At 42.5% G+C, this 19,550-nt stretch overlaps 1 protein-coding gene and 1 long non-coding RNA gene across 2 annotated transcripts in view; both read right to left on the reverse strand.

Moving 5' to 3' along the window:
* Positions 1–19,550, reverse strand: part of LOC142159906 (uncharacterized) — a 543,776-nt gene that overhangs the window by 436,290 nt on the left and 87,936 nt on the right. The gene's annotated exons all lie outside the window — the stretch shown is intronic.
* LOC142160069 (uncharacterized) overlaps positions 5,338–19,550 on the reverse strand; it is a 34,636-nt gene continuing 20,423 nt past the window's right edge. Inside the window, exon 3 of the long non-coding RNA XR_012693051.1 lies at positions 5,338–6,135. This is a non-coding gene — a long non-coding RNA (uncharacterized LOC142160069). The remainder of the gene's footprint in view (positions 6,136–19,550) is intronic.

Here is a 19,550-nt window from a genome sequence, read left to right on the forward strand (position 1 = left end):
ACAATTTTGCACCCATGAAAAATGTTACGCCCCTGAAGGTCTTGGGCCCTAGACTCCAGCCTAGCCAGCATATTGCATAATTATGACCTGTTAGCAATCCACTCTAATGGACTAATAGGTTTCAATCCAGTGGTCCAAGGGAAGCAACAGCAAGCTTTGTGGTAGTATACATATAGATAGGTTTCCTTTCTATTAGATTTCCCTTTCTGTTCAGTTATTTTCATATAGCAGACTCTGCTAAGGAGAATGCTAATTCTGGATCATTAGAAGGATGTTTGTTCTGCAGGTGAACTGACATTTCTGAGAAATAGAAATTCTAGGCGAGGACAATTTTAATCCTGACCTAGTGGATTTTTCTATTTCAGTTATCCGGAGGAAAGTCAGTCTGGTTGTCACAAAACAGACCAAGTAAAAGATGATATTCTTGAAGTCTTTTAAAGACTAGTCCTCAGACGGATTTCAGAGAGGCCAAACAGTACAGACCTGGGAAAACTTAGAGCAGACAATTTCATTCAGAAATTTCAAGACATGGGTTTCTGCTGCAAAAAGTCAGGGAGTCCCAAAGAGTTGATGGTAGGAGGCTGGTTGAACAGATTTTCAGATGAATGGGCCTTAACAACTACAGATTCATTGGTCTTGTCAACAGTCACAAGATAGTATAAATTGGAATTCATGACACATCTACCCGGAAACAAAATCCAAACACTCCAATAGAAAGCTTGGTTATGTTGGAGAGTTGTTTTTTTTTATTTTTTTTTATTCAATATCTTTTTATTGAATACAATTGCAAGAATACATTTGAAAAGAATAAGGGCAATTACATGCGATGACAATATATCAAAATACATAAGAAACAAAACCACGATAAATGTTGTTTATTCTAGCATTAAATAAACCCGCATGTAACTATTGGTTATACGTTTCGCCTTTGTATAGGTAATTGCCTTTATATATTAGATATTAGTATTACTCAACAATTCTAAAAGAGAAAAAAAAGAAAGCGAGATAAAAGAGGAAGAGGGGAAAGAAAGAAAAGGAGAAAGAGGGAAGCAAAGGGGTAGGAAGGTAAGGGACCTAAGAGCAAAAATCAAGTCGAAAATGAGCATTAGATGTAATTCGCTGGAATAACAGAAAGGGACTCATCTAGTTAAGGCAGTGTAACTACCTGTCCCTTGGAATTCTAACCATCTAAACCAAATGGAACAATAGTCATTGAACTTATCGGATGAGCTAAGAATCAAGTCATCCATGTATCTATAAGATTCAATGCGATTGAGCCATTCCTTCAGGGTTGGAGGAGAGGAGGATCTCCAGTGAACGGGAATTACTGCCTTTGCGGCACTATTTAAATTCTTTAGCAAGGATTTTTTATATATTGAAATCGAAGACTTTGTCTGGTTTAATAACCAAAAACCTGGATCATCTGGAACTTCCGTTTTTAAAATTTCCTTTGACGTTGTTTTGACACCCTCCCAGAAGGGTCTCAGGGATGAACATTCCCACCAGATATGTAGCGGGGTCCCGACTGCCGAACCACATCTCCAACATAAGTTAGAGTTCCCAGGATACATTTTAGCGAAGATGTTAGGGCACCTATACCACCTGGAAAGGACCTTATACTGCGTCTCAAACACTGTTACACTAAGAGAACTAGCCTTGGTAGTTTGAAAAATATTATTCCAATGTTTCTCTTGTACCTGATTCCCCAAGTCTTTTTCCCAATCTTTTGTAAATTTTGGCAAGGATGAAAAGCGGTTCACAATCAAGATTGTGTAAATCCCAGAAAGGGTATGCTCAGGGCTCAAAGGGGAGATACACATAGTTTCAAATTACGTTAATTCCCTTTTGACACTCAACCGGAATTTTTCAGTGTTTAAAAAGTGTTTAAGTTGCAGGTAATGCCAAAATTCCGAATTAGGTAAGCTCCATTTGGCCTGCAGATACTCAAAGGTATGTACAGCAGACGGTCCCACCAGCTGGCCTGCACGAATAATTCCTGCCTTAGACCAGATTTTGAACTCTTTTTCTATGATCCCAGGGGGAAAGGACTTATTACCAAACAATGGGGTCAAAGGCAAAATCACGGAGGAAATATAACTAAATTTGCGGAGTTTAGTCCAACACTCCAGGGTAGGTTTTATTACCGGATGTTGTAATCTCAAAAGATTTGTAAGCCAGGGGCAGGCGCTCGAGCTGTGCCCGAGAGCCCACTCCTCTATTGCAACCCATTGCTTGTCAGCTTTGGCTCTTGTCCAATCAAAAATTCTGCCGAGCATAACAGCGTCATAATAAGATTCAAAATGAGGGAGTTGGAGCCCACCTAGATGTTTCCCCCTAAATAAAATATCGTGCTTAAAGCGGGGTTTCCTTCCCCCCCACAAAAAATTCTTGATTAAACAGTTGAGGTTGGAGAACCACTTATGTAGTATGTCTATCGGAAGGGTCTGCAGAAGGTACAAGACACGTGGTAGCATTTTCATCTTAATAATATTGATTCTACCTATCCATGAAAATTTCTTCCCCTGCCACTCTCTCACATCTTTTCGAAGTCAGTTATATATGGGTTGAAAATTGCTTTCAAATAATTGGGAAGGGTCTTTGGTAATGTTTACTCCCAAATACTTAATGTGACTCTGATGCCAAGTAAGCGCAAACGCACTTTGGAGTCCTTTAACTACCTCTGGAGGAGTGGTAAGATTAAGTGCAACAGATTTAGAGTAGTTGATCTTAAAGTTCGATAGAGCTCCAAATCTATGAAACTCTAAAACCAGGTTAGGAACTGAAACAACTGGATTAGTGATGATAGCTAACAAATCGTCAGCAAAAAGAGCAAGGTTATAGGTTGAGTTACCCAATCTGATCCCAGAAATGTCGGGGTTTGACCTGATTGCCCTCGCCAATGCCTCCATGCATAGCACAAAAACAAGTGGCGATAAAGGGCAACCTTGTCTCGTGCCATTAGAAATTAAAACAGGGTCCGATAGATCTCCATTTATCTTTATTCTACCCGAAGGTCTATGATAAAGCGCAAGTATCCTATAAAGACACGTTTGACCTAGGCCCATATGAGTGAACACTCCTCTTAAAAAAGTTCAGTCTATTCTGTCAAATGCTTTTTCAGCATCAGTTGACAGCAATATAGATTGGGTAGGGGAAGTAGAAGCCAAATTAATTAGGTCAAGGACCTTGGTGGTATTGTCTCTAGCTTCTCTGGCAGGTACAAACCCCACTTGGTCTGAGTGGATTATCCTCGGTAATATAGATTTCAACCTATTGGCAATGAGCTTACCATACAGCTTGACATCTACATTAAGGAGTGAAATTGGCCTATAACTAGGACATCTAGAAGAGTCTTTCCCATCTTTAAGGATCACCGAGATGTGGGCTTCCAAGGCATGTGTCGTAAATTTATCTTTCTCAGAGACCGCATTAAATAGTAAATCCATCCGGGCCTGGGCTTTTCCCCGACGGCGTAGATTTGATGGCCTCTATTAATTCTACAGAAGTAAAAGGGGCATCAAGCATGGCCTTCTCTGGATCCGAGAGAGTGGGAAAGCCGACATCTGCTAAATAGGACGCAATATTTGTTTGTTTTTCAAGGAGAGTGTCCTTAACATCCTAGGAGAGGTTATATAATTTGGTATAGTACGTATGGAATGCTTTCGCAATGTCCTGGCTGGTGTTATGTTTAGTCCCTTTTTCGTCAGAAATTTTCTGAATAAACGCGGTTGCTCTTTGTGCTCGAAGGACCTTAGCAAGCATCCTTCCCGGCTTGTTGCCCCATTGGAAGAAGCGGCTTCGGCACTTACGCATGTCTAATTTAATTTTATCTGACAGAAGATTGTTAAGAGCTGTTCTAGTTTCTGTTAATTCAGACAAGATATCTTGCGATAAGGATGCCTTATGTCTCATCTCTAGTAATTTAAGTTTGTTCAATAGGGAAGTCTTAGACCTTTCTTTCTCAGCTTTCATGAAAGAGCCCAGCTGAATTAATTTTCCCCTTACGACACACTTATGTGCCTCCCATACTGATATTTTAGAAGATTCCGGGATGTCGTTATGTGAGATGTAATCCTGTATTGTGTCTTCAATCTGAGTTTTACAGTATGGGATTTGTAGTAGTGAGTCATTAAGTTTCCAAAAGGATGGCTTCTTATGGGAGCTAGGTAAGCGCAGTGCAAGGAAAACTGGAGCATGATCTGACCAGGTAGTTTGGCCAATCACCGTGTCTTGTACCAAGTGCAGATGCCTATGCGACAGAAACAGGTAATCTATTCTTGAATAGACCTTGTGAGGGTGGGAGTAGAAAGTGTAATCCTTATCTGAAGGATGATGTAGCCTCCAGACGTCAGCCAGCTGGTGGGTGTGAAGGGTGCGTCTTACCTTACGATATAATTTGTCTGAGTATCTGAGCGCCTTGGAGGAAGAGTCCAGCTCCGGGTGAAGCGTCCAGTTCAGGTCTCCACCAACTACCAAGATTCCCTCTCGGAGTGAGTCTACTTGCTCCATAATTTTTTCAAAGAAGCCAGGCTGTCCTTGGTTAGGTGAATAAACATTGACAAAGATAAACGAATGGTTAAAGATTTTACATTTTACTAGGATACCCCTCCCCTCCTCCAACCTGTGCTTTGTTATATTAATAAGTGGGAGACGTTTAGAAAAGAGAATGGCCCCACCTAGAGTCTTCCCCTTACTATTGCTGCTGAAGTAGGCATGAGGGTAGAGATAATTACGTAAGGAAGGGGCTGCATCTTGTTTGAAATGGGTCTCTTGGAAAAAGGCTATATCAACCTTGTCATTCTGGAGATCTTGCAAGGCTCTCGATCTTTTTTCTGGTATGTTTAGCCCCTTTGCATTGATAGAAGCTATCCTGAGTTTCGTTGCCATGGAGAAGTTTCTATCAATGCGAAGTATTTGCCATTACATCCTACAAAGTATGTCTTGACTGTGCTCCTAGGAGGAGGGGAACAGGAAGGGAAGGAGAAAGAAGAAGAGGGATTAAGAAGAGAAAGCAGAAATAACAGTCAGAGAGAACCGAACCACATTAAGAGTGTGGACGGAATTAAACCGCTTCTGGCACAAAGAGATGAGAAAAGGTCATCCATGTGCCGTAAAAAATGGAGTGCGGTTGAGGGGGGTCACAGAGGATCGGTGACAGCGACAGCCACCAAACAACAAAACTATTCAGACAAATATAAGTAAGAGGAGAAGTATCTCCTTGTTCCTTTCTTTACCTATTAAAAGAACGTATCAAAAAACTGTCAAAAAACACCCTAAGAACACTCAATAGTGCAGTAATAGTAAACATTCTTATAAACTAAATAAACTTTTGTCACAAAGTGTTTAGATTATATCTATGATATGTCAAAAGGCTTACAAAATGGAAGATAGGGCACCTATGAGTAAGGCCACTCAGATCCAAAAACCAGTAAAAGTTTCTTCTGTCTGCTCCACCTGTAGAGAAGAGAGAGATTGAAAAACACAAACATTCTCCAATAATGGTATAATCTTGACATTGTATTTGGGACCAAAAGTCGCAATTAAATGAACTTTAACAACAGCATAGCGTCCAAATACTCAGAAACAGATCAGGATACAATAGCAAATGTAATCGAATTCAAGTGATCTCTTCAGTAGACACGCTCTGTCTTCTCTTGGCATTCTTCTTCAATTTTCCCACTCGTTGCATATTATCAGAAACTGTTGAAGATGGATTTGGCGAGAGTAGCTGATGGTAGGACTGCCATTTGTTTAGCGCCACCATTTGAATGTCAAGTGATCTGCAGAAGGAATCCAACTCTCCGGGTTCCTGAAGGGTCAATAATTGGCCTTCGTGAGTAACCTAAAGGCTCACAGGAAAACCCCACCGGTATCTAATATTATGCTTAGTAAGCTCAGATGTGAGAGGTCTCAACATCCTGCGGAATTGCGGGGTATGCCACGATAAGTCTTGGAAAATCTGTATAGTGTTCCCATCGAATTCTACTTTTTCCAAGCGCCTGACTTTGTTTAGAATATCTTCCTTCTGAGTAAAGTAGTGTAGCCTACATATGACATCCCGGGGTCTTTCCGTTGCTACCCCTCTCGGTCGAAGGGCTCTATGAGCTCTGTCGAATGTGATACATTCATTTGGATCTTGTTCAAGAATTTCATTGAAGATTTTAGTCAGTACATCAACTAGACCTTGAGTCGGAATATCTTCTGGGATACCACGTATCCTCAAGTTGTTCCAGCGCCCTCTGTTATCGAGATCATCCAACCTGATTCGTAGCATCGTCAGTTCTGTGGCTTGGCGGGAAACCACATATTTAAGACTGTTATGATTCTCCGCTGCTTCCACCTTACTTTCTTCCAAGACTGATAGTCTTGAGGTGATGCGGGAGAGATCAGCTTGGATGTTTGCCACATCTTTACAAACAATGTCTTGTAGCTTAATTTCCAGTTTCTCAAAGTCCGCTTTGCTTGGTAATTCTTGCTTAGTAGGCAAAGACTTGAGCAACTGTAGGATCTCGCTATTATCTTGAGAACCAGTTGGAAGATTAGAAAGCTGGCCAGTACTTAGCGATGATGAGCCAGAGGAAACTGGTGCTGCCGGAGATGGAGGTTGCTGGTTTTCAATCATTGTCGGTGAGCTGGGGACTTTCAAGAATTGTTGTAAATCAGAGCGCTGAGAACAAATAGAAGGATTGGCCACTCCTTTTTTAGAAGAGCCTCTCCTATCTCTGTCCATCTACAAATCGGAGTGTATACCAAGTTGGTCTTTGGCAAGGACTCAGGGTGATACTGAAAGGAACTACGTGCTTGGTGTTTATCACTGGCCACTTCTCCTCATAGTCGCCTAGGTCGCCATTCACACTAGGTTAAGAACATCATCGTTACACATTACATGTAGCACTGTATATTAAAGAGAGAGTAAAATAAATATTTTCAGTGTGTAATTCTTCAGAGGGCCACAAGATGGTAGTGTGGTTATTAAACATAAGGAGAGATTTGCAAAATGGAATTACAAAAGCACCAAACTGTGGAAACTCAGAGGGCACTCGATATTTGGGGATTTTACAGCAGTAATACTGTTAGAAAAGTTCACATCTTCAGACAGTGCCCACGAGCTCACATAAAGGTCCTGGCTTAGAGGGTGTAATATAGATTGCCCAGTAGTTTATCAGAGAGAAAGATCTAGGTGGCTTCTTCTTTCCTCCTACCAGGGGAATCTTATGGGTCTCTGTGTATAATTAAGAGCCTTTGTCAGCTTATTCCAGTGGCAGGCTTCCAATGGGGATTCAGTAGCGCTATACCTCTCTACACTGGCGTTCCCAGTAATATCCACAGAACCACTGGCTGCCCGTTTGCTGCCCTCTCACCTTGCGTGGATTACCTCCTCGAGGCCAAGATGGCGCCAGGGCTCTCTCTGTCGGCGGAGAAGCAGGTTACAGATCTTGCCCGAGGGAGAGCGGTCATCGGGGATCGCACCAGGTACTTTGCAGCTGCGAGGCTGCTTATTTTCTCCCTGATTGTGTCCAAAACTCTCCTGTGTCTTGGAAGCGCTGTAGGGGCTAGACACTGGGGATTGGCGGGAAATCAGATCCGCACATTAGATTGCCGGTTAACACTCTCAAGCCGGCTCAGACTTTGGATGGCCGCATGCCCAGGTGGTTCCCCTCGCTTTCCTCTCACGTTCAGCTGCCACAAATCGGCTGTCGCTAGCTTAAAAGCAGGTAAACTCCTGAATTGTGCACGGACCTCTCCTCTCAGTCAACCCGTCCCAATGGCGTCCAGGCCACGCCCCCCATGTTGGAGAGTTTTATGCTGCTTGTAAAACAGGGAGTAACTATCAGGGTTCCTGTTTATCAAAGAAATTCAGGTTTCTATTCCAGAAATGTAATTGTAGAAAAACAGTGGAGAATTTTGTACAATACTGGATTTATGAAACTTCAGCAAATACTTAATTAACTGGAAATTCAAGATGGAATCCCTTCCGCCATGGCTCTATCTGGATGATATTCTAATATAGGCAAGATCCAAGCAGGAGGCCCTTCAAGATACAGCACGAGTCAAGTTCTAGAATAGCATGATTGGATCATCAACATGGAAAAGAATACCTAGGAATTTATTTAGATACTGTGCTCCAGACAGACGGATCTGCTCGTTTACGGATCATAGCAGTAAGAGGAATAACAATAATGGAGCAAGAATTTAGAAATCTTCAGTAATAGTTTGCAAAGCCGAGAAATCTTTGCAAAGCTCTCAGGTTGGTAGGTCGGATCCACTGGTGTATTGCCTGAACTTTGCTAGGGTCCATAGTGAATCCTTGGTGGGAAATATAGCCCAGGAGGGTCACTTGAGACACCTTAAACTCACACTTCTCCAACTTTGCAAATAATTTTAACTCTAAGTTTCTGGAGGACTGACTTAACATGGTCACGATGCTGCAAGAAAGAGCGAGAGTATATATGGCTAGATCACTTATAAATTACTTATTGTACAAATTTATGTCATGGGCAGCATGGTGGCTTAGTGGTTAGCACTTCTGCCTCACAGCACTGGGGTCATGAGTTCAATTTCCGACCATGGCCTTATCTGTGTGGCGTTTCTATGTTCTACCTGTGTTTGCGTGGGTTTCCTCTCACATTCCAAAAACATACTAGTAGGTTAATTGACTGCTATCAAATTGACCCTAGTCTCTATCTCTCTTGTGTGTGTGTGTGTATATTAGGGAATTTAGACTGTAAGCTCCAATGGGGCAGGGACTGATAGTGAGTTCTCTACAGCGCTGCGGAATTAGTAGCACTATATAAATAGCTGATGATGATGATTTCAACTAGTGGCGTAGTGTGCCGATGTATCATTGCAAATGTACTGATTTTTGTATTGGAAATGTATTGCTTTCTGATGCAGTAGGCATATGTTGGAAGAAATTTGTTTTTGGAACAAAGGAAATCCAATGCTAATTAAGTCTTTTCATGTGAGTAACCAACACATCTTTTAGACTGAATGCACAAGAGGTGGTCGGTAGCCTTTCATACTGTGTCTTAGAGAGAAAGGGAATCTATCTGAATAATGTAACAGCAAGTAAATTATTGAAATCAAAGATTGATGTGTATATTGTTAAATTTAAAATGCATTAAATCGCAGATTAGAGAATATATTACATCCTGATGTTAAACATTGATGGTAATATCTCATACTTTGTGATGCCAGGTAGGGAAAGGGGCTGATTTACCACCTGCCAACATGTGTGTCAAAAATAGTATATAATGAGCTGTATATTGTATGATAAACTGTATTATACGTCCTTCATTAACAACCAAAATAACTATCTTTCTGAGCATATTGGGTATTGCCCGGTGAAAGTAGTCTGCATTTAGATTTATCGGATAGAAAACAGATCATTTTTTTTTTAGCCATAAACAATAAAATTCAAGATTCTTCTGTTCAGGATGAAAGATGTGTGTTCTCAAAATCCCTCAATTTTTCCAAACCACTTTCTTATTGTAACAAGAACATTTTTTAGCTCTATCACCCTGGTGACAGCCTCTTAAAAAGGCTTTAAAAGCATCCCACAGGACAAATGGTCTCACATCTGCATTTTTTTTCCAATAACAATTTTTCATTGAACTCACAATATAGATACAAAAACATTACATACTAACATATAAATAATAGTGTATTTTTCATATTACAGTGAGAGACAGTATCAAAAACTTTTTATTTTCCTTTATTTCTCGAAGACTTAAAATATAAAACAAATTGTCTTTAAAGGACATACAGTCAAGTCCATAAATATTGGGACATAGACACAATTCTCATATTTTGGGCTCTATACACCACCACAATGGATTTGAAATTAAACTAACAAGATGTGCTTTAAGTGCAGACTTTCAGCTTTAATTTGAGGGTATTTACATCCAAATCAGGTGAACGGTGTAGGAATTACAATGGTTTCTATATGTGCCTCCCACTTTTTAAGGGACCAAAAGTAATGGGACAATCGACTCAAAAGCTATTTCATGGACATGTGTGGGCTATTCCCTTGTTATTTCATCATCAATTAAGCAGGTAAAAGGTCTGGGGGTAAATGTATCAAGCTGAGAGTTTTCCGGCGGGTTTGAAAAACCAATCCGATTCTAGCTATCATTTATTTTGTACATTCTACAAAATGATAGCTAGAATCTGATTGGTTGCTATAGGCAATATCTCCACTTTTCAAACCCATCTGAAAACTCTCAGCTTGATACATTTAGCCCCTGGAGTTGATTCTAGGTGTGACATTTGCATTTGGAATCTGTTGCTGTCGACTCTCAATATGCGATCCAAAGAGCTGTCACTATCAGTGAAGCAAGCCATGATTAGGCTGAAAAATCAAAACAAATTCATCAGATTCATAGCAAAAACATTAGGTGTGGCCAAATCAACTGTTTGGAACATTCTTAAAATGAAAGAACGCACCGGAAATCTCAGCAACACCAAAAGACCAAGAAGACCACGGAAAACAATTGTGGTGGATGACAGAAGAATTTTTTCCCTGGTGAAGAAAAAACCTTCACAACAGTTAGCCAAATCAAGAACACTCTCCAGGAGGTAGGTGTATATGTTTCAAAGTCAACAATCAAGAGAAGACTTCACAAGAGTGAATATAGATGGTTCACCACAAGATGTAAACCATTTGTGAGCCACAAAAACAAGAAGACCAGATTAGAGTTTGGAAAACAACATCTAAAAAAGCCATTACAGTTCTGGAACAACATCCTATGGACAGATGAGACAAAGATCAACTCCCATGTGGCCTTCTACATATCAATAGGAGGATCTTCCACTAATATTCTAGTCTCATACCATTTTGTAAATAGAAAACATTGGTGGATTTGATATTTAATATTAGGCAATAATGAATTTATATAACTTTTTCATATATTGAATCATTATAATTAGATGCTTCTATCCAATCCATCTTATAAATATAGGCCATCTTATCTTTAAAAATGTTAGAGAGGGAGGTTGAGAGTGTAACCAAGACTGTAAAATAGATTTTATTGCCACTGCTGAGATAATAAGAAGCATTTTTTGCTAATATCCCCAACACCACCCATTTAAGAGATAACGGAACAAAATTAACTAATTTTGCCGTAACATATACCTTGATTTGAAACCAAAACCTTTTTATATATGAACAATCCCATAAACAATTATATAATGAGGCGTCTGGTGACATTTTGGACAATTGGGAACATTACTAATACTTATTTTATGACAGGTGACAAATAACCCCTAAAAAAATATTTCATGATACATACTCGTGTTTAAGGTGTGATAAGTTTACAAAAAAAGTTTTTTGAACAAAAGAAATGTGTATATGTGGAACAGGCGCGGGCTGGCAAATTTCAGCCCGGTGGGTGCACAGACGGCCGCATCACATGACAAGCGAGCAGCCACATCGCGTGTCATGTGATGCGGCCGCCTGTGCGCTGACGCCACCACATCGCGTGTCATGTGATGCGGCCGCTGGTAATAATCATGTAATATTGCATCCGGAGAGAGGGGGCTGGGCGGCCGGCCCTAACAACGGTTAGACTGAGCTTATGCCCCCCTGCCCTGCGGCCCAGCCTGTCCCTGATGTGGAACATGTATCAACCGAATTTGATAAAACTTTTCAGGGAATCTGGGGCCTGATTCATTAAAGATCTTAAATGAAGAGGATTATTTATTTCAGTTTCCTGGACAAAACCATGTTACAATGCAAGGGGTGCAAATGAGTGTTCTGTTTTGCACACAAGTTAAATACTGACTGTTTTATCATGTAGTACACACATATCAACTTTAAATTTCAGTGTACAAATAAGCTATCAAGTATTTGTGTGTTACATGACAAAACAGTCAGTATTTAACTTATGTGCAAAACAGAACACTCATTTGCACCCCTTGCATTGTAACATGGTTTTGTCCAGGAGACTGAACTAAGAATCCTCTTCATTTAAGATCCTTAATGAATCAGGCCCCTAGTGTTTACCAGTGCAGAATCAAAATGATTATCCCAATCCTCTGATGAAATTTTAGCCTCCACAGAAGCCACATAGTGTTGTACTGGAAAAACTGCTAATGAAGGACCTCTAATAAAATCAAATTTAGAACAAATCTCTGAAAAAAAGATAACATATTTTTCCGTATTGAATTAGTAAGATCCTGAGCGGAAATAATATCTGCTTGAATCCAAATACGAAACGGACTAAATGCTGTACCTTCTTGAAAATCAAGATTACCTAAAAAAGGTAAAAACTGAGATATCTGTTGGTTCAAGACGCAACTTAAACCATCTTAAGCCATACTTGCCATGTGGTAATCAGTAAAGGATTGTCCAAAATCTCCAAAAGGAGATCTGAACGAGGTAAATGTAAAGAGTACCTAACATCAAAATGCAGAGTAAATTGTTGTTCCAATGTAATATTTGTAAATGCATCCTGTTACTTCAATATATCTACAAATAGCAGCCTGATTATTCACAAGTTTTTCATCTCATATAGATAGCAATAATGGTAAAGGTTGTAAAGAGTATAATATTTTAGGGAAAGTAATAATTTTGATTAAACTTACCCTCCCCACAAAGGAGAGATGCAAATATTGCCGCAACTTCAGTTCAGCTCTAGGGGCACATTTATCATTTAACGTTGAAATAGAGAAATGGTTATCAATCCTTATCGGACGGATAAGTATTGATTCATTTCTCAAATTTATCAAAACCGGAGTACAGAAACAGCAGTCCCGATAATCTGCTGTTTCTGTGAAAAAAATAATCATACTTACCTGCCTCTTCGGAAGCGCTGTCTTCGGGTCTTCTCCTTACTCTTCAATTGCGCATGCGCACACAGATCCCCTCTCTGTCTCTGCAACGATAGTTGCAGAGAGAGAGCTGTGAGTGACAGGGAGGGATCATGTGATCCCTCCACACATGCGCTGTACAGCTCTGCTCTCCGGAGCAGAGCTGACAGCATTAGATTTCCTCATGTACGCCAGCTGCAGCTGGCGTACATTAACATGACAAGTTCCCGAAAAAAATGTTTTTTTCGGGACTTGTTAGATTGCGGCCAGGAGCAGTCACCATACTATTGAATGGTGACTGCTCCCAAAAACGAAGAGGAGTGCAAAGCAGCAGATATCCATGATATCTGCTGCGATGCCCCCTTAATAAATTTGCGGAGGACACTGTGGGACCTTAATTATCCGTTAAAAGCACTATCGTGCTTTATTAAATATGCCCCATAGCCTGGTGGATCAAACGATCAACATTAAGTTTATATAGGTCTGTTTCATTTTTGGGTAGATATATCCCAAGATACTTCATATAGATAGACATCAGTCCATTTCAAAGGAATACATCTACTCCAGAAAAGTTACAAAAACAATAAACAGCGCTGGGTGGGAATCAGAATTCCCTCTATTGATAACATGAGTCACACGATAATTACAAACAATTTATTGGGCAATAAAACATATAAAACAAATCTGTAATAGATCAGCTGATCAAATATAACATAAATGACTATCTGAAGACACAATACACACTAAGGGCTAGATTTACTAAGCTGCGGGTTTGCAAAAGTGGGGATGTTGCCAATAGCAACCAATCAGATTCTAGCTGTCATTTTGTAGAAGGTACTTAATAAATGACAGCTAGAATCTGATTGGTTGCTATAGGCAACATCCCCACTTTTTCAAACCCGCAGCTTGTAAATCTGGCCCTAAGTGGTCGTCTCCCGGGAGTAGATTAAATAATTATGGCCAATAACCGTCTCCTTGGGCGACTGCTAAAGCTCATAAATCTATGCAGACTTAATAAATGAGCGAAATAACTCAATAAAACAAGGAGCTCGGTAAAAATCTGATGAGTAAAGTGTCCAGTATAAATATCCACAGCTATGGAAGACAGTACCAAACAGCGCTGCTGATATAATAATTGAGTCCATCAGAACTCTAAACACACCCGTAAGTGCTACTCGGTATGATGAATTAATGAAAGTCCCGGTACTGTTGGCAGATGGATCTCAACTTAGAGAATCAAAACTACTTTGTCCAGCTATTAGCAAACATGCAAGAATGATATACTGTGTCAGGACGATCCTATGCTGTCAGACCTACTTCACCCGACAGGGATAGGCACACTCTGGGAATCCAATAGGTGTCCAGAAGGTAAAAAGCCCCAGCAGGGGGATGAGACTGGAAGTCGTAGTACCAAGCTGATGTTCACTCGAGTGCCAACACCGGTCTCCGAAGTATTAAGCACTCGATGCGCTACGGACCTGGCGCCCTGCTCGATGTCTGTTTCTGAATAATCAAATCGGCTGGTCACGTGACCTGACGCGTTTCATCACCAATAGGTGATTTCATCAGAGGTTCCTATTGGTGACAACCCTGTCTAGTACCCCTAGACATAGGTATTGGGTCTCCTCATTTCTTATTAATAATAAACTTTGTACATGGATTATTACAAAGATTTTGCATAAATTGTGAAAATAAAAACCAGATGCGCGGATTTAAAAAATCTGATGAAGAAAGGACCATGAGACCTTATCAAAGGCCTTCTCCACATCTAAACATAAAACAATATTCTGTGTATTTTTTTTTTTTATAATTCTTTATTTTGAGTGGTCAAGCGATACAAGGTATACAAGATACAAAATCTGAAAGTTACAGTGTGTGCATAGGAAAACATTTACATTGTACTGAGATCCTGGAAGGACATCCACAGGGAACTTAAGCTGTAAAGTGACCAGTTTTTTTTTTTTATATTATTTCTTGCTTTATCATACATAGAACAGACAGCATCAAAGTAGTATTGGGGGGGGGGGGTTGTAAGAGAGGGGGGGTGGGAAGGAAGACCACAAAAGTTAGGCAGGGGTACAGTCATGGGGAAGGTAATAAATGTGTGTTAGAGGGTTAGGGGTTGGTAGAGCAGGAGCAGGGACTCTCTCGCCACACATGGGCCATCACGAGGGAATCAGGTATCAGAGGGAAACGCGCTTGCCGCCATTTGCCATGGAGCCCAGACTTGAGTGAAAGCGTAACCTCTATCGTGTAGGTGGTAAGTAATCTCCTCCATTGCTGCCACATTCCAAATTTGTTTTTTAAGGGCCGAAAAAGTTGGAGAGGAAGCACGCTTCCAGTTGAGGGCAATAAGAGATTTGGCGGCTGTGAGGATGTGGGCCGTCAGTTTTTTGGCGAATTTATCAAGATCCGGGGGAGGATAACATAGGAGAAAGATCCAGGGGTCCCTTGCAACAGGAATCTCAAATAAAGTATTGATAAAGCCATGGATCGCGTCCCAGAAGGGAGCGATAATTGGACAAGTCCACCAGATATGTAGCATAGAACCCCTGTGGCCGCAGTTCCGCCAGCAGTCCGGCGACGTGGAGGGGAACATTGCATGAAGTCGGGTGGGGGTATAATACCAGCGATAGTAAATTTTATAGGATGTTTCTTTTAGTCTGGTCGATATAGAGCTTTTGGCTATCCCCAGTCTCATGTCCTCCCAGGCCTCCTCATCTGGTGGAGGGCCGAGATCTCTCTCCCACTCAACTTCGTGGGGGAGCTGAGGGTGAAGAGTGGAATTGAGAAAGATACTATAAAGTTGTGATATCATGCCCTTGGACATGGGGTGGCGTTTGCATAGGTTCTCAAATGGAGTGAGGGGACGCAGTATAGAGTTGGGTGGTAGGGATCGCAAAAAATGGCTGATTTGAAAGAACTCAAAGGGGCTAAGCGTCCGGCCTGGGGAGTGTAACTGGAGCTCAGCTAGCGGAAGCCACTGGCCCTGTTTCGAGAAATCTGATGGAAATTTAAGGCCGGCCTGAGTCCAGAGACGGTGTCTCAATCTAGAGAGGCCGGGAGGGAATATGGGGTTAAACCAGATGGGGGTCAGGGGAGAGAGGGCAGATGTAAGCTTTAATTTAAAGGAGTAGGAATCCCAAATCTTAATATCAAATTTGATGGTGGGAAGGAGTTTGGAGGGCGAGGGGCGGTGTATAGGGGATAAGCCCCAAAGTGGTGTCAGATCAGGGAGGGCAGTGTGCGCCGCCTCTAGGTCCAGCCATGACATGGAACCTGAGGGGGCATATGATGCAACAATTTGAGAGAAGTGAGAAGCTAGGTAGTACATCTTAATATCGGGTAGACCCCTCCCACCACCGGGAATAGGCTTCTTCAGGATAGCCACCGATACCCGTGGGGGCCTATGGTTCCAGATAAACCGAGTGAGGGCCTTCTGGATGTTGGATAGGAGGGTGGCAGGGACAGGAACTGGTAGGGTTTGGAAGAGATACAGCCATTTGGGTATGATATTCATTTTTACTGCGATGATCCTGCCCAGCCACGAGATAATAAGGCGGTTCCAGGAAGCCAAATCAGATTGCGTTTTGGCGAAGAGAGGTGGGAAATTTTCTTGGTAGAGGAGGTCGTATCGGGATGTGAGGTAGACTCCCAGATATTTTATTTTCCTGGTCTGCCACTTGAATTTGAAAGAGGACCGTAACACTTCGGCCTCCTGGGGGGAGACATGGAGCAGTAGGGCCTCTGATTTTGTATAGTTTATTTTATAGTTGGATACGTCACCATAGGCCTGGAGAGCGTTATACAGGTTAGGTAGGGAAATCGTTGGTTGGGAGAGTGAGAGCAGGACATCGTCCGCAAAAAGCGAAATTTTAGAGTTGATGTCCCCCACCTGCACACCAGAAATGCTAGGGTCATGGCGAATTTGAGAGGCCAGTGGTTCAATCACCAGAGCGAAAATAAGGGGAGAGAGGGGACAGCCCTGCCTCGTGCCGTTTTGGATGGCTAACGGGTTTGAGGGTACCCCGTTAATCAGGACTTTAGCTGAGGGTGAGGAATATAGTGCCAGGACGCCAGTGAGGAAGTTGCCAGCGAAGCCAAAGGCCTCAAGAGCCGCGTTCATGAAACCCCAAGAGATCCTATCGAACGCTTTTTCAGCGTCCAGAGAGAGGATTATAGTGGGGGATCTCCTGGTGTTTGCAATGTGTATGATATCAATGGCTCTTCTGGTGTTGTCCCTCGCCTGGCGGCCCGGAATAAATCCCACCTGGTCATAGTGGATCAACGAGGGGAGGAATATGTTTAAGCGGTTTGCTAGGATTTTAGCGAAGATCTTTAGATCCAGGTTGAGAAGGGAGATGGGTCTGTAGCTGGAACAATGAAGTGGGTCCTTCCCCTCTTTTGGGATCACTACAATTCTAGCTTCAAGCATTTCAGGTGGGAAGGGGGTTCCCTGTAGGACACCATTGTACAGGGAGAGCAGGTGAGGGGCAAGCACACTCGAAAATTTTTTATAATAAGCTGCGGTGAATCCGTCTGGGCCTGGAGATTTTCCATTCTTTTGGGATTTGATAGTAAGCAGAATTTCCTCCAATGTAATTTCCTCGTTGAGGAATTGTAGGGCCTGAGGGGATAATTTGGGAAGTTTAGATTTAGCTAGGAAGTCTGATATCAACGAGGAGTTAGACTGCTGCGGGTTGGAGGCAGGGGGAGATGGGAGATTGTATAGGGCGGAGTAATATTGCTGGAAAGCCTCTCTAATGGCAGCGGGGTTATGGAGGAGCTGATTCTTAGAATCACGGATTGATATGATATTTTTGTGGGACCTTTCTGAACGGAGCCGTGCAGCGAGAATTTTATCTGCCTTATCCCCCTTTTCGTAGAAGGATTGCCGGAGCCATTTAAGGCGTTTGGCTACCTGCTTGGAGAGGAGAAGATCTAATTGGGCCTTAGTCTCGCGGAGGGCTAGCAGAATGGAAGGGTCTGGAGAAGCCTTGTGTTTGGCTTCTAGAGATTGTAGTTCAAGAGATAATTTATTGGTCATGATATGGGTTTCCTTCTTCCATCTGGAGGCAATGCTAAGCAGGTGACCCCTCAGGACTGCCTTGTGCGCTGTCCATAGAGTGGCCCTAGAGATATCTGGGTGGTCGTTGAGCTCAAAGTAATCTTCGAGGTGAGCCCCGAGCTGGGAGATTATATCCGCATTATGGAGCAGGGAGTCATTAAGACGCCAGGTCATGGGGCGGGGTCGGTCTGGGAGGCCGCATAGATCTATAGATATAGGGGAGTGGTCAGACCAAATCATTGGGTGAATTTGGGCCGTCTGGATGTTTAATGCGAGGTTGTGGCTGAGCAGGATCATATCAATGCGTGAGTATGAGTGGTGTGGTGGGGAGTAATATGTATAGTCCCGAGAGGACGGTTCCTTCACTCGCCAGGAGTCGTAGAGAAGCTGGGATTTCATGAGACTGAGGAGAGATTTAGAGGATAGGGGGTCAGAAGTATTAGGGGGGGCAGCCACAGGGGGGGAACGATCCAAGGATTGATTCAAGACAGCATTGAAATCTCCCGCTACGATAAGGTCCCCCTGACGAATACGGGACAGCAATACATCTAATTTGGAAAAAAAGCGGTTCTGATGCTGATTGGGAGCATAAACATTAACTAACGTACATAGTTTGTTGTTAAGTCTACCCACCAAGATGAGGTATCGGCCTTCTTTGTCTATAAGGGAGTCAATGTGTTCATATGTCAAATGGCGGGCAAACAAAGTCGCCACCCCTCGTTTTTTGGTTGAGTGATCGCAAGCATGGTATGAGATGGGGTATGCTTTGGAACGGAGTTCTGGATGGGAGTTATGTTGAAAATGAGTCTCTTGTAAAAAAATTAAATCGCCCTTATGAAGTTTTAGGGTAGCGAAAAGCTTACCCCTTTTCTGGGGGCTATTCAACCCTTTAACATTAAAGGAGAGTGCTCTAAAGCCCATGTGCAGCGAGGAGGAGGAAGATCAGGAGAAGATCCAACACAGAGTGGTCAAATAGGAGAGGGGGAGGGTTTGGAGGGGGAGTGGGAGAGGAAGGGGGGGGTGTATGGTCACTCGGCGAAATAGGCCGGGACCTGTAGTGCCGACAATGGGAAGGAAAACTATGCGCTGGGGAAGCACATAGGTCAGCAAAAGAGCCGTAGGCTCTAGGGAGGCGTGGCGAGGTCGCGAGAGGGTACATCACCGGGGAGCGATGAGCTAGGCTCTAGGTGTGCATCCCTCTGGTTCACCTGAGATATTGTAAATATTAGCAAAGGTAGCAGGAATTCACGAGTGGAAGAACCGTGTGGGCGAGAATGGGGGGGGGGGGGCATATTCCCAAGGCAAAATGGAGGGTAGGAAATGTATTCCCGGGGGTGGGGGGGTGTTGCATCGGGAAATAAGAGGGGAGGCAGTTGAGGGGAGTCAATGAGGTAGGAGAAAGTAGTGTGAGAGTTAAGTAATATCAAAGAGGAAAAAAAAAAAAAAAAGGAGAAAAAATTAGCAGAGCACAACAGTTTCTTTGAACAACAAATTCACGGCTCGAGTGGGGTGTCCCCGGCCGTATTTCACAGTCACCCCAAGGTGGATGTGAGGAGAGTGGTAGCTCTGGTTAACATTGGCTTAACATTGTGTAACATAACCTAACATGGTATAAGTTGGGGATCCTAGGCGCCCCAGGACGCGCCCCCTCATAGGGGAGGCATCCGAAGGG

The sequence above is a fragment of the Mixophyes fleayi genome, chromosome 6 (assembly GCF_038048845.1).
Source record: "Mixophyes fleayi isolate aMixFle1 chromosome 6, aMixFle1.hap1, whole genome shotgun sequence".
NCBI lineage: Eukaryota > Metazoa > Chordata > Amphibia > Anura > Limnodynastidae > Mixophyes > Mixophyes fleayi.